Here is a 16,025-nt window from a genome sequence, read left to right on the forward strand (position 1 = left end):
TGTGTGCGAGTTGAAATGACATGTGTGTTGGGGATTGTGATGACATGTCTGAAGTTTGCCAATGCCACTCATGTACAACTGTCATGTGTGTATGTGTCCATTGTACAGTGCCCTGATGCCTGTGTTTTGTTTCTCCCTGTCTGCAGCGTCAACTGATGAAGAGGGCGGAGAAGGTGCTGTGGAGCACAGCGGCGGGGATCCCACCGCCAGCCGGAGACGCAAGGCCCGGCTCCCCTCCCATGTAGTCATCTCATCGGGGAGTGAGGAGTCCGCTGCCGCGTCCGAGGCCGCAGCTGCCGGGGGGAAGTCCAAGAGGCGGAGGTTGGAGTGGACTCCTTGGCAGCAGAAGGGGCAGCTGGGACCCCACAGGGCCCAACGGGGGAAGATAGCACGGAGTCATCCAGGTTGGTGGGGGGTTTGGTGGAGGAGGAGGCCGTGCAATCCTGTCCCTGATCCTTTCCCTGCATCATCTTGCACCAGCAGGGATGCCTACGTCCAGACCCGTTTTCAGGCAGGGGATGAGCTCATGTCAACTGGCCTTCCTCTGTCTGCGGACGTGACTATCCGGGTCCGGGTTGAGCCTGTTCTGAGTGGTGTGGCGTTGCGTCAACGGGCCATGCGAGGTGACCTGCAGTCTTTTCATGAGTCTTTTGCACGTCATCTCGAATTGCTCGTTGACCACATCAGCCTGCTGGGACAGGTCACCCAGGCCGGATTCCTCCGTATGATGGGGCTTGCTACGACCCCCTCCTCAACTGAACCCCCTACGCTCCAGTCGTCCTCCGTGCCATCTTCCTACCCATCAGTCACCTGGGTGCCCTGTGGAGCTGCCTCTGACGGTGCAGCCAGGCTGGTGGAGGAGGCATCCCTGCCACAGTCGGGAGTCGGACGTCCAGCAGGGGTGGCCACATCAACGACTGCACCCCAGCCGGCGGAGGATGTGCAGGCAGCAGGAGGCAGTGCACGGGCAGAGGCACAGCAGCAGCAGCAACGTGGTGGGAGCCATGAAGGCTCGGGGCCTTCAACATCGGAGGGGCAGGCATCGGCCGGAGGGCAGGAGGACCCAGGACAGAGAGTGTCTTCCGTGTGGCAGCGGTTGGGCCACGCCATAGATGCGGAGCGGCAGCTGGTGGAAGAGGCACGGCTCACAATGGTCAGGGCGGAGAATTCCATGCGGAGGGCCCTGAGGCAGGCCGAGTGCCTCGAGGCAATCCGCAGGGGTTTGGAGGTGGACACGTCAACGGCCCTGCGGACCCTCGGGCCATGGAGGAGGACCGCCTCCGGGACATTGAGCAGGAGTTCGATGATGCCCTGGCCTGGGACATCCACAAGTGAGCCGTCAAACTAGCCCGCTGCCCTTGTACATAGTTATGTACGTAGTGTTAGGTTTCATTTTTTTTGGATTTATTTTGGACCTTTCGGACATTGGCCACATTTTTGCATATAGTTTATTTTATTTGTTAGTGTAGTTAGATAGGTTTCCTTTCTTTTGTTGGGATAATGGACCCTGGCTTGTTCGTATGTACATAGTTCACTGTTGGATTGTATTTTACTTTCACATTTTAACCGTGGAGCAATGGCTTTCTTTTTTATTTCCCATTGGATTTTGTTTTGTGGACAGTGACTTTGGACACCATTACTTTGGATTTTGATTTTTGGTTTTCCTTTTTTTCACAATCTTGCTTCTTTTCATTTTTGTACATTCACATTTATGTTTCTTTATTTTTGATTCTATTTATGTTTCCTTTAATACATATTTTTTTATCATACTTCAATGTGTAGTATAATCTCATTGGTTTCGTGCATATCATGATATGGGTTTTGAGATTCACTAACACCCATTGGGTGTATGTGAGGGGAATGTGTTTGTTTCTGAACTTGCAATTGGTGTTCTGTCATGTAATTGCCAATTATGAGTGGGTGGATGCAATACTCGGGTGGGTGTTTTGCATTTGGAGGCTGACCATAGGGACCAGGGATCTAGATTGTGATAACATGTTGGCTGGGGAACATGAGTTGGACATGGGTGGGGGCCTGCTGGCAGGTGCCCCACAGTGCTGGGGGGTGGGGCGGTGGGAGACATGGGTGGGGGCCTGCTGGCAGGTGCCCCACAGTGCTGGGGGGTGGGGGTGGTGGGGAACATGAGTTGGACATGGGTGGGGGCCTGCTGGCAGGTGCCCCACAGTGCTGGGGGGTAGGGAACATGAGTTGGACATGGGTGGGGGCCTGCTGGCAGGTGCCCCACAGTGCTGGGGGGTGGGGGGTGGGGGGTGGGAGACATGGGTCGGGGCCTGGTGGAGGTTGCCCCTGCACTGCTGGGGGGTGGGGGGGTGGGAGACATGGGTGGGGGCCTGGTGGAGGGTGCCCCTGCACCGCTGGGGGGTGGGGGGTGGAAGACATGGGTGGGGGCCTGCTGGCAGGTGCCCCACAGTGCTGAGGGTGGGGGGGTGGGAGACATGGGTGGGGGCCTGGTGGAGGGTGCCCCTGCACTGCTGGGGGGTGGGGGTGGTGGGGAACATGAGTTGGACATGGGTGGGGGCCTGCTGGCAGGTGCCCCACAGTGCTGGGGGGTGGTGGGGAACATGAGTTGGACATGGTTGTGGGCCTGCTGGCAGGTGCCCCACAGTGCTGGGGGGTGGGGGGGGGTGGGGAACATGAGTTGGACATGGGTGGGGGCCTGCTGGCAGGTGCCCCACAGTGCTGGGGGGTGGGGGGTGGGAGACATGGGTGGGGGCCTGGTGGAGGGTGCCTCTGCACTGCTGGGGGTGGGGGGGTGGGAGACATGGGTGGGGGCCTGGTGGAGGGTGCCCCTGCACTGCTGGGGGTGGGGGGGTGGGAGACATGGGTGGGGGCCTGCTGGCAGGTGCCCCACAGTGCTGGGGGTTGGGGGGGTGGGAGACATGGGTGGGGGCCTGGTGGAGGGTGCCCCTGCACTGCTGGGGGGTGGGGGTGGTGGGGAACATGAGTTGGACATGGGTGGGGGCCTGCTGGCAGGTGCCCCACAGTTCTGGGGGTGGGGGTGGTGGGGAACATGAGTTGGACATGGGTGGGGGCCTGGTGGAGGGTGCCCCTGCACTGCTGGGGGGGTGGGGGGTGGGAGACATGGGTCGGGGCCTGGTGGAGGGTGCCCCTGCACTGCTGTGGGGTGGGGGGGTGGTAGACATGGGTGGGGGCCTGCTGGCAGGTGCCCCACAGTGCTGGGGGTGGGGGTGGTGGGGAACATGAGTTGGACATGGGTGGGGGCCTGCTGGCAGGTGCCCCACAGTGCTGGGGGGTGGGGGGGTGGGGAACATGAGTTGGACATGGGTGGGGGCCTGCTGGCAGGTGCCCCACAGTGCTGGGGGGTGGGGGTGGTGGGGAACATGAGTTGGACATGGGTGGGGACCTGCTGGCAGGTGCCCCACAGTGCTGGGGGGTGGGGGGGTGGGGAACATGAGTTGGACATGGGTGGGGGCCTGCTGGCAGGCGCCCCACAGTGCTGGGGGGTGGGGGGGTGGGAGACATGGGTGGGGGCCTGGTGGAGGGTGCCCCTGGTGGCTGGGGGTGCAGGGGGACATGCGTTGGTGGGCAGTAGTGCAAGTTGACGTGTGGGTTGGCTGGGGGGCATGGCCATGGTGGATGGGGTGCCTGCAGGACATGTGCAGGGTAAGCCTCTGTGGTGTGAGCCACCTGCAGGGGCCGTGGAGGGTGTAGAGGGAACACCTGGGAGGACCCACACGTGCAATTCATGTGTGGTGCTCCCCGCACACCCCTGTAATACACGTACCCTGATGGAATCGCGTGTGGAACTTCCCGCGCACCCCTGATATACACGTACCCTGCTGATGTTGCGTGTGAAACTTCCCCCGCATCCCGAAATACACGTACCCTGCTGAAATCGCGTGTGGAACTTCCCACACACCCCTGAAATACGCGTACCCTGCTCGCACGGGGCCAATCGTGTGTGGAACTTCCCGCGCACCCCTGAAATACACGTACCCTGCTGATGTCGCGTGTGAAACTTCCCCCGCACCCTGAAATACACGTACCCTGTTGAAATCGCGTGTGGAACTTCCCGCGCACCCCTGAAATACACGTACCCTGCTGGAATCGCATGTGGAACTTCCCGCACACCCCTGAAATACACATACCCTGCTCGCACGGGACCAATCGCGTGTGGAACTTCCCGCGCACCCCTGAAATACATGTACCCTGCTGTAATCGCGTGAGGTACTTCCCGCGCACCCCAGTGATACACGTAGACCGCTTGCCGTGCTGGTACAGGGTTAGCGCAGCCCTTTGCGCTGGATTGGGGATTTTGATGGCTTTTCCCTGCGCGAGAGGCGTTCTTGGGGGCGTAACTGGCGCTGCTGCAGGGTCGCTGCGCCACTGTGCGCCACAGCTGGTTTTGGTGGCTGGAATCCATGAATACGCTGTGCGCAGAAATGGATTTTAGCGCACGCGGCTGGCGCAGGGATTCGCACGCGCACACTGTGCTCCAGGCGCGTGCACCACTTGTGCGCTGCATTCTATGAATTACCCCCAAAGAGTATTACTCTAGCCGCAGGCACCATTATTGGAATGGCGATTGATGACCGACATTTCTCCATTGATTTAGGAAATTAACTGTTAGGACCAATCCCCAAGGACTGTTTTGACAGTGACAGTGATGACAATACAACACCAGACAGGATTTTCACCCGGCATGGGGGGAACTTCCTGGTGTACACTTCTTGCCCTTATGGTAAGGAAGATGTGACTTGTGACTTCAGGAGGGATGAGCTGATTTTCCAGGTCCACGAGGGCTGCCTTTCCCACCTGAAGCCTCCAGTCCAAATCAGCATTCTGACCAGGGACTTCTCCACCCAGCTGGAGGAGGCCGCTGAAATAGCCAAACCAGAAGTCTTTCCAGGCTTCATGGAAGATGGTGGAAGAGAGAGTCAACCTAGCTGATGCCTGTGTGACTCTGGAACAGAAGCAAAAGTTGAAACAAGTTTTCTTGGATTTCCAAGATCTCTTTGCGGTAGACTCATATGACTGTGGTCGCACCGACATCCACACAACAATTCCCACGGACCCTGGAATGACTCCAGTGTTTGTGAAGCAATATCGTTTGCCTCTCGCATCCATGGAGTCCCTTACTGAAATAATTAAGAACCTTGAGTCCCGGAGAATAATATGTCCAGTACACAGCACCTTCAATGATCCGGTGCTGGGAATATTGAAGCCAAACGGCCAGTGGAGACTATGCGCCGACCTTAGGGAGCTCAACAAACGGGTCCATACTTCCCGATGGCCTCTTCCCTACATTGACCAAGGGCTGGCCCAGATTCAGGGGTCACGGGTGTTCACAGCAATAGACCTGACCAATGGATACTGGACCGTGCCTCTCAGTAGGGAGGACCAATACAACCTGGCTTTTACCTTTGGGGGCCAGCAGTACACATGGACCCGGACTCCCTTCGGATACCTCAACTCCGGCAATGAATTCAACATTTTCCTACACAAGTCCATGCCCGACCTGGGTGCAAGGGGTAACCTGGCTTATGTAGATGATGTCCTCATCAAAAGTTCATCTGTGGAGGAACACATAGCGGAGATCCGTTATGTTCTGACCCAGTTGAGGGCCGACGGAGCAGAACTTTCCTTTCAGAAAGCACAGTGGTGTAGAACCCGTGTTAATTTCTTGGGGCATGAGATTACTCCTCAGGGTCTCTGTCCCCAAGAAAAGAAAGTGGAAGCACTCCAGAAACTGAAAGACCCCACCACTCTGCGGGAACTAAGGAGCCTCCTTGGACTGACTAATTACAGCAGAAAGTTCATTGAATGATACGCAGAGATCACGAGACCCCTGATTCATCTCCTGAAGGGGGGGTCAAGTGGGAATGGGGTCCAGAACAATCCGAGGCGGTAAGACAACTCAAAAGAAGCCTCTCACAAGCGCCTTCCCTAGCTTACCCTGTCAGAAACAAGGAGTTCTTCCTGGAGACGGGGTTCTCTAATACGTGCTTGACAGCAGTATTATACCAAAAGCATGACAAGGTCAATAAAGTAATCTCCTATGCGAGCAAAACTTTATCCTCTGTGGAGGAAAAATTCAACGATTGTGAGAAGGCACTCCTGGCAACGGTGTGGGCATTGAAGAATTACCGCCCGTTTATCCAGGGGGAACACATCATAGTGGAAACTCCACACCAGCCTCTGCAATATCTCCAAAGTGACAGAATCTGGGCCGGAAATGTGAGTAATTCCCGAATTACTTCCTGGATTCTGTCAATGCAAGGCTTTCCTGTGGAGATCAGATATGGCCAAAACAAGAAGAGTCCCCTCGCGCAAGGTCTGGCTGACTTGCATGATTGTGCCAGAGAAAACTGTCTCGAGGACAAAAGTCTAAAAATCAAGGACAACATGGAGGCATACCTTAATTCCCCACACAAAGTCTTTGAAGAAGACAAGTGTGAGGGAATGCCCACTGTCTATGTGGATGGATGCTCTTACCATGTTGACAACGACGGGGGGAAGAACTGGTAGCTGGCGTAGGGAATGCATGGGTGAAGGAGTTCCCAGAACCCTCAGCTGGATACAAAATTGGTCCCCGAAGTAGTCAGGTGGCAGAATTGATAGCTGTGCATCAGGCCATCCTCACTGCTGTCCAGCATCAACTCCACGAACTGGTCATAATCACAGATTTGGATTATGTACGGAACGGGTTCATGGAGCACCTGGTTAATTGGAAAACCAGAGGCATGTTATGTGCTAATAACAAACCCTTGAAACATGGGAAGTTAATCCAAAACATTGATGATCTGGTCACCTCGAATGGGATGACCATCTACTGGAAAAAGATCAAGGGTCATTCCAAAGTAGAGGGACCAGACAAAACTGGGGCCATCCAAGGGGATCTAATCGAAATAGAGTCCCTGTTGGGGGAAATCCAGGTCACTGCTATCACTAGGTCCCAGACAAATGCTCACAATGATCTTTCAACTGCCCAATGGAGCAAGGAGACCCCTGATGCTGATTTAATTACAGCTCAGAAGGGGTATCCAATTATTGGTAAGTTTTACCAACACCTTGAGGACCCTGAGAACTTTCCCCTGACGGATACCGATTACATTGGGAAAGAGGACCTAAGAGTGTTGATGAAATGTCCAAAAAATGTTGCGAATCCAAGACGGTTTGCTGGTAAGGAAATCCAAAGCTGGCCACGATCAGTGGGTGGTTCCTACCTCATTCCGAAGCCTGATGTCAAGTCACGCCCATGATGCGGCCACCGCCGGTCATAGGGGGTTTCACACAACACTGGAAATCTTAAGAGAGGTTGCATACTGGCCACACATGGGGCAGGGCCTCGACCAATACTTGAAGGGGTATCTTGTGTGTGCACAATTTCAGCCATCATCCCTCACGCACCGTGCACCTCTCCAAAAGAGGGGGATGACACTGCCATGGTCAGATTTGCAAATTGACTTTGTAGGCCCTGTGATTCGCTCGTCTAGAGGAAACAAGTACATGTTGACTGTTACATGCTTGTTTACCAAGTGGGTGGAATGTCTCCCAGCCCCAAACTGCAAGGCAGAAACAGCAGCTGCCCTGATGATTAACCACATCTTTTCCCATTTTGGTCTACCTCAAAGGATTGAGTTAGACAGGGGTAGCCACTTCACCAGTGAAGTAATGACAAAGATGTGGGAGATACTGGGGGTTAAAAGGAAGCTACACATTGTTTACAGGCTAGCTTCTTCTGGAGCAGTGGAGAGATACAACCGAACCATTGTGAGCATATTAAAGAAGTTTGTGGCAGATTCTGGGCCAAGTTGGGATATCCGATTACCTCTGGTCCTAATGGCCATCAGATCTACCCCTTCATCTGCAACCAAAATGTCACCATTTGAGTTGATGACTGGACGCAAGATGGTGCTTCCCCAGCATTTACTCTACAGAACCCAAGAGCAAACGTTGATGAATGCCTCCACAACTCATGAGTATGTGGAGAATTTAAGGAAACACCTTCAGCATGCTTTTGCCTATGCTCAACGGAATCTAGAAAGATCAGCCAAGAGTATGAAGACCCACTATGACCTGAAAACTTCCAGGAAGGAATATCAGGTGGGGGACCGGGTCTATTTATACAACTTCCAAAGAAACCAGGCAAGACAGCGCAAATTTTTGCCTACATGGAAGGGACCCTTTGAGATTATAGACAAGATCTCCCCTCTGGCCTACAAGATCCGCATCCCCAAAGGCGGTTTGGCAGAGGGGGAAGACAAGTGGGTCCACATAAACCAGTTGAAGTGTTGCCATCCCAGGCACACTTTGCAGCAACTGGAGGAGTCCTCTGTAATCCCAGAGGGTACAGCTCCAGAGTAATTCAATTCCAACCCTAAAATATCCTACATATAGCCTATCAAATTCTGTGTTTCTCAAGTTTATGTGTTCCTGTCGCTTAATTTAAAAAAATGTGCATGTTCATATCTGTTGAGTTCTAAAATATATATGCCACCCCACTATATCAATGGTGGGGGAGAAATGTCCATGAATAGGTATTGCCGCTCTTCCTTTGTTGTCCTAGGAGAAAGAAAACCTGGAGACTGGCCAAGGAGGTCGATTCGGAGACCGGGAGCAGAGACCCAAGGGGCCTGGGGCACCCAATATTCCCATCAGGACTGGCGAGGAGAACCGATCGATCAGTACCGGATGGAGGAAAAGATGCTGAACTGTGCCATTTGCAGAATTGGAAGAAGATTATGCGGACATACCAGTGCGTGGGTCAAAACCTTCTGTGCACCTGACTCCCCATCGACTCAAATTCAAAGTGCAGTCGCGTGGGGGGGGCCTTGTTGGGTGTCCTGACCCACGTTTGAGCTATCATGCTAAAACATTTGGTGCTGTGGGTTTATAAAATCCAAGATGGCCAAAAAGCCCACATGTGCGCCAGAATCCAGGAGAACCACGCAGTTTGTGCGTACACCAAAATGGCTGCCTAACTTGCCACCCACCAGTGCGGGCATGGTGGGCCAGGGTGCCATGAGTGGAATGGGTGCCAAAGGTAAAACAGCGGCGCCTGTTAGCTCAAAAACGCTTTAAAATTACTTTTGGTTTCTCTGAATGCCAGCTCAAAATGCCTATTTTCAAACATTGCAACACATCCAAAAATCTCACTGAACACCAGCGGACATCTGGCAGAATGAAGTATGTGTGCATACAAAATCTGGGAAGATGAAGAGCCCAAAACAATGTTCATAACAAAACTGGCTGAGCTATGCATGTCAGCAGCCTAACTGAAACTGGATTAAAACCACCAAAATCAAAATGTTTAAATTAACTGAGTGACCTACTTTTGAGTGTCACATAGTTTGTAACTGTTAAAATGTCATAGTTTTGAACTTAGAATCAGCATTCTAGCTGGATATGTAAAAATTGTATTGACTTAAACTGGGGAACAAAAAGTGACATTTTAGCTGAAACCTGGCTTAAGGAAACTGGAATTCTGCCAGACAGCTACCCCCGACAGGAGTGGGGGCTTGCCCAACAAATGCATTCCCAGGCCTGGCTGCATTCTGTTGCCCCTGCCAAAAGGAGGTCATCCACTCTCTGATTGAATTACCAGGGGACTGCAAGAAACTAAACAAAGGGCCCAGGCAGATGGTTTATTGGGGGGGGGGGGTCGTAAATGGCTTCCTTTTGAACAAAGCCCTTCCTTGACTCAGGCAGATGGTTTATTGGGGAGGTCGTAAAGTGGCTTCCTCTTGGCAGAAACGGGGAGGGGCAGCCCCCTCTGAGGACAGGCTGAGCTTAAAGAAAGAAAGAAAGTGGTTAGACTGGTTTTTCCACCATGTGACCTGGGAAGACACACCCCTGTTGGCCAGAATATGATTTTAAGAAAGATGCATAACTCATGGTGCGAACTTGTCAAAATTATCTAAATGATACCATAATTCTTGTGATTTTTCTGCCCACATTTTAAGAGGTTTTAGGACCCGGTGGTATGATCTGGGGGTTTACGAGCGGAAAAGAGGCTGTTACTCTAAATGTATGCATGTTAAAAATCTGACACTTCCTTATCTAAATGCCCACATGCCTTGCACCCAATTGTATAAATTTGGAGAAAATTGACCAATGATCAGTTGAGAGAGGGGCTGGCTTAGTGATGCTGCGCACACACCCACTTTCAAAAGACATAAAAAGAACCACTGGAAGCTAGAGAGGACAGTCAAATCCAGTTGCTGCGGAGCGTTTTGCCGGACCACACAACATCCAGAAGATACCAGTTCCAGACTGACTCCAGCTACATACTCCAGAACCTAGAACTTATACTTTAGAACCTAAATCAGAGGCCTAAAACCACAAGCTGAGCTCTCTGCAGCAGGCCTCAAATCATTGCAAGCTACTCACAGCCGGGCGAGCTGCTTGAATCCCTTGCCAAGAACTTTTGCTAGGACCAGTGCAGAGATCCAGGAGCCGTGCAGAGACCACTGTATCCGGACAGAGCAGACCAGTGCCAGACCAGACCAGACCAGGCAGAACCGCAGACCCAGAGACCAGATCGCTGTGAAGTGCCGCTAGCCTGATTGATCAGATCCGTGACGAGGTCCAGTCCTTCCAAAATATATTGCGAGTACTTAGGTCAGATTGTGACAGAAATACGCTCTTAGTTTAAAATAATCTAATCCAAACTATTTTAATCTAACCAGAACTGCCTCCTAGAAGTTGTCACTTGTCATTTTGTAAAGCTGCACCACTGTCACTTGTCAATTCTGCAGCTGCATAGCTGTCACTTGTCAATTTGAGTAAACTTTAAATCCGAAAAACGATCTTTACAAAATCGTTCATATCTCTGGAACCGTTTGGGCTACGAACTTGGTTTAACTTTCCTCTGAAAGCTTAGAATCGAAGCTTTCCAACAAGCCTAGAACCGACTTCCTTCTCCTTATACATTTGCCGTAATCACAATTCACGCACTGGCGAATTTTACCGCGATTTGCGATTTGGTTAAAAATCCAGCCACGTGTAACCATCAGCAGTCATTTCTTTCCTTGCTAAAAATTTGTTGGCCTCTTAATCACCATCTCTGAATCATTGTTGAAGTGAGCCTGCACTCATCCCAAGTATCTCTCACTCACCCTGAACCCCCTAAAGGGAATTAAAAGCATTTTCAGCATATTTCTCACTTCATTGCCACCACATTCAAAGCACTTGGGCCTGTGTTTTAAAACTCATACCGGTTTTCTCTAAGCTTGCTGGGGTGGGAACTGAATTTCGTATTGTATTTGATTGCATTCCTGAGAACTGTGTGCTCCTCTTTCCATCTCCTTCCATTTCTTACATTGCATAGGGGAGGGGGGTGAATTGCCAGAGAAAAAGTGATTATCTTATCTTTTGCTAAAATCATATCAAGTATTTCTGTACTGCATTTTGTTCCTCATTGCTTTTCCCTTGAAACCATGAAAGTATTTTTGCTACTTTATCCATCCTATACCAACTCCTCATTGATTGTAAAGAAGTGTGCTAGTGTCAGATTACCCATTGTTGATTAACATTATATTTATAAGGGCAATATCGATTATTAATTTATTATAAAAGCGTGGTATCTGTATTTTGTTTTATTTCTCAAATAAACCTTTTAAACTTGCAAAACAGAACTACTTCTTGGCTCAGTGGGGTCAGGGGGATTCTAAGAGAGGGGTGTTATATAGGGGTGTTCATCCAGAACTCATGAACTGGACATAAAGATATATCAATAAGGGTTTCCATTCAGTATCCCAGACTAGGCATTGATTTAGCTGTAGTGTTGAATTGAATCCTCTTACAGTAACCTCTACAGTCCCCCACCTCCTTGCACTTACCCAGAGTCACCATGTCCTGGCTGCACTTACTCAGAGCAATGCTGCGCTGATTGCACTTCTCCTTCCCCCCCTTCTTGCACTTCCTCTATCCCCTTCCCCTGCACTTTGCATTACCGCAATTGCATGATCTGAATGACACAAGGCCTAGTAAGATTGTTTGTCTTGTCCTCCCTTCCACACCTCCCGTGTCTTGTTGCACCTAGAAACATATGAGTACATGCGCGTTATCAGGGGTGGACTGGGAACCAAACGAAGCCCTGGAAATAATTTTCAAATTGCCTCCAAATTACATATTTTCTGGAATCCCAACGCTTTTCCTATAAGAAAATGTGTAAATAAAATAGGTTTCCAGAAAAAAAGATGGCTAGGTTTCTGATGCCCACTGGGAAATCTCCCAAGTTTCCTATGGGCCAGTCCACACCTGGGCGTTATAAATGACTTATCATATCATATCATGGCACATCATATGTTTCTGTATTAGTTGCCTATTAAAAGAATACACCTCTGCTAAATTTATAAAATAACTTTCTGATTATGTTGCAAAAAATGATTAAGGACCTGAGTCTAGGAAATGTAAAAATATATTTCAAGCTTGCAGGCGCCCTGTAACTTCCAATGCAAAATACTGCTCTAAAAAAGCGCAGAACTACACTGTTCCTCTAGAATCTAGAGCAGAGGGTTCAATTATTAGGGTACTATATTTTTATTATTATTATTATTTTATTATTTGTATTATTAATATTAGGGTACTTAAGGAGGCCAGAACTAACTTTGAAAGTACAGAGCGCTTTACAAGTCGTAGGGTGAAAAACACGGAAAGGGAATCAGATTGGAAGGGATCAATACAAGGGAGTGGGAAGGTAAGAACAGGGGACAATTTAGAGATCCCTTGCTGCTAAATCCCTTGCTGCCCTCCCGCCCACCTGTTTCCTCCCCTGCTCAACCAGGGGAGGAAACAGGTGGGAGGGAGGGGGGGGGGCAGATCTCCAAGTGCTACTTCTAATGCACTTTATTACTTTTCAGTTTTTATATGGGTTGTTTTGCTGGAGGAAGGTTGGGAGGGTGCTGCTAAATTGAAGTAGATGTTTAAAATACTTATGCGAGAGTTTGAAATAGTTTCTTTCACATAATGGGAAATTATGTGAAGAATACCCACGATAAACTGAAAATGACTACAAAGTCTGAAAAATTGGAAATTGGGTCAGGTCACCACAGGCGCTCCTAAAAGGGCACAGCCACTTCGTGGTCACCAGAGCCACCATAAGGCCACATACCATTTTATTCAAGCCCTAGCGATGGCCGTGTGGGGGTGTCTCCATGAGGAACTACTTCCCCAGCGCAATGCCAATCCAAGACACCTTGGTTACCAAGCAACCATGAATTTTATGGAGGAAGGGGCAGGGAGTCACAGATAGCACATCAATAAATGCAGCACCCCCTAGTCTGACATCGCAAGCAGAGCTAGGCACAAATCCTACTCTGGAACAAGAGGGCAAGGACATTTAAGAAGTATATGTAGAATTAGCCTCTTTCCAGGAGTCACAAGTACAGTTTACAACTAATAGAAAACAGTGGACCTGAAGGTTTGGTCCTATTTATTGCTAAAGAAAACAGTATTCCAGGGCAAATCATAGCACGTCATATACCCCATGGGCCACTGTGATTCAGTTCCATGGTCTGTCAGGGTACCCCATGTTGAAAGCTCCACATTAGGGAATGCATAGCACCAAGCAACTTAAGGAGTTGGCTTCATTTCTTGTGGTGCATGACTGCAAGGAGCATGTCTGGTGGCAGCTCGCATGAATGCTAGTGCTGGAACCTGGAATGGGGCCAGGAATTATAGCCTCAGAGTGCTTCTCAAACTCCCCCGAGAGGGCCTGGAAAGGCAGTCAGATTGCCATCGTAACACTTGGGGTACAGAGGAATTGATCTTAAACCCGGCTCATGTGCTGCACCCCTAGGGAAAGTCCTATGTTTGTAAGGGGTTGGAACCCACGGATTGGTCCATGGTGGTATAGGATATTAATTTGTTTATTTATTAGAATTCTTATACAGCGCACCACACGCCCGCAGGCCTCGGGGCGCACTGAGAACAGAATAACACAAAACAAGGTCGAGCAACATTGGAAGAGGATCAAAGTCTGATAGATCAAAGAGTCAGGGGGCGAAGCAGGGGAAAGCAAATCAGGAGATTGATTGAATAAAATTGTTTTTAGTCCCTTTTTAAAATCCATTGTCGAAGAGATGTATCGAAGAATTAGAGGAAGATAATTCCAGGCAGACGGGCCACGCACATCAAAGCTAAGTCCACCCGCTGACACCTGTGTGAACCGAGGCTGAACAAGTTGGTTCACGGATTTTAAGGTGCGTGCTGGAATATAATGCTTGAGTCAGGCTGAGAGGTATTTGGGTGCTATACCAAGAAAAAACTTGTGTGTCAGAGTGAAATTCCAGTGAGTCACTCTGTGCTTTACAGGCAGCCAGTGCAGATTCCGTCTTCCTTGTGTGATATGTGTGAGTTTAGAGAAGCCTGTAATGGCGCACACAGCACTATTCTGGGTGACCGACCTGGAGGGAAGACAAGGCAGACAGGGAGCAACCACTCAAAAGACTTGCAGTAGTCCAGGCGTGAATCTATGAGGGCGGTGGCCAGTATAGCAACATTCTCAGGTGACACAAAATGTTAGATGCTGCTGAGCTACCTGTTGACAAGGCCACAGGAACTGCGAATCTGTGCAACATAATGCTTCATGGTCAGTTCCGAATCAAAAGTGACACCAAGAGTCTTCACTTTCGTAACCACCAGAATGACAGCATTAAGGATATTAAAGCTAAGATACTCTGGAGAAAGAAATTTGAGTTTAGGTGCCGAGGCCACAATGAGGAGCTCAGTTTTGGTAGCATTAAGAGCCAACAAGTTGATGGCAACCCACTCATGGATGGCAGCATAGATCCTATTAAGATTGGCTGAGTCCGTGGCATATTGTCCAGAGAGTTTGATGACAACCTGAGTGTCATCAGCATAATTAGTATACAGGATAGCCAGGTTATCCAGCAATGTCAGAAAAGGAAGAATATAAACATTGAAAAGAGAAGGGGAAATAAAAAAACCGTTAGACACCCCGCAGGTGACGAGAGATGGCATGCAATGGGCATCCCCACTAACAACTCTGGCCTGTCATGGCCCAAAAAGGAGGAGATCCATGAAGATGCTAAACTGAAGCAGCCAACTACAGAATGAAGTTGTTCAACTAAAGAGAGTCAACTAAAAGAGAGTGATCCACAAGATAAAAAGCTGAAGAAAGATCTAAGAGCATCAGAATAGCAGAGTGGCCTTGATCCACAATATTAAGGAGGTTGGCTTTAAGATCCAGAAGAGCCGTGTCCGTACTCTGATGGGCTCTAAAACCGGACTGATGGGTCTCCAAAATATTATTTTCCTCCACTGGTAAACCCTGGCATTACTACAGCCTCCACAGAGACATTTTGTCTCTTAACTCAAAAGGGTTTCTGGGACTAAGGGTACAGTTGATTTTCCGTTGACATAGGTAATATTGACTACCCAATATATCATTCCCTGCTCACGGTACACCAGATTAGCCCAGACAGCTGCCTGGCAACTGAATAAGTGTGACGACCTCGAAACCCGTTCACAAAGGAATAATATCCGAATAGTTGGGGTCTCCGAGAATGCACTCACAGGAAAGATGGAACTGGCAACCAAGAACCTGCTCAAAGACCTACTTGGGAACATGGAACTCTCCCCATTCATTGCAGTTGAGCTTGCCCCTCATGCCCTGGCCCCACGCCCCAAACCTGGCGATTTCCCCAGGCCCATTATTGTGAAATATCTGGAGTTTCTGGGACAGGTATCAGCTTCTCAGACTGGCCAGGGAGAAGGGGGAGTTGCAATTGGGATCCCAGATCATCAGGATTTTCCCGGATTTTTCCAGTGGGGTGCAACAAGAGCGCCAACAGTTTCTGGGGGTGCAGAAGATACTCAGGGAGAAAAATTTTCAATATTCCATGTTGTTCCCAGCTCGCCTAAAACTCAGCTTCCGAGGCAAACTCTTCTTCTCTTCTTCACAGTCCCATGCAAAGCTGTGAAATTTATAGAAGCACAAATACATAAGATCAACCCGGATGCATTCCTGATCGAGGACAACCAACCCATTTAGACTGGGCGCAGCTTCCTGATCA

Source organism: Ambystoma mexicanum, chromosome 11 (assembly GCF_040938575.1).
Source record: "Ambystoma mexicanum isolate Mex_15411 chromosome 11, UKY_AmexF1_1, whole genome shotgun sequence".
Taxonomy (NCBI): domain Eukaryota; kingdom Metazoa; phylum Chordata; class Amphibia; order Caudata; family Ambystomatidae; genus Ambystoma; species Ambystoma mexicanum.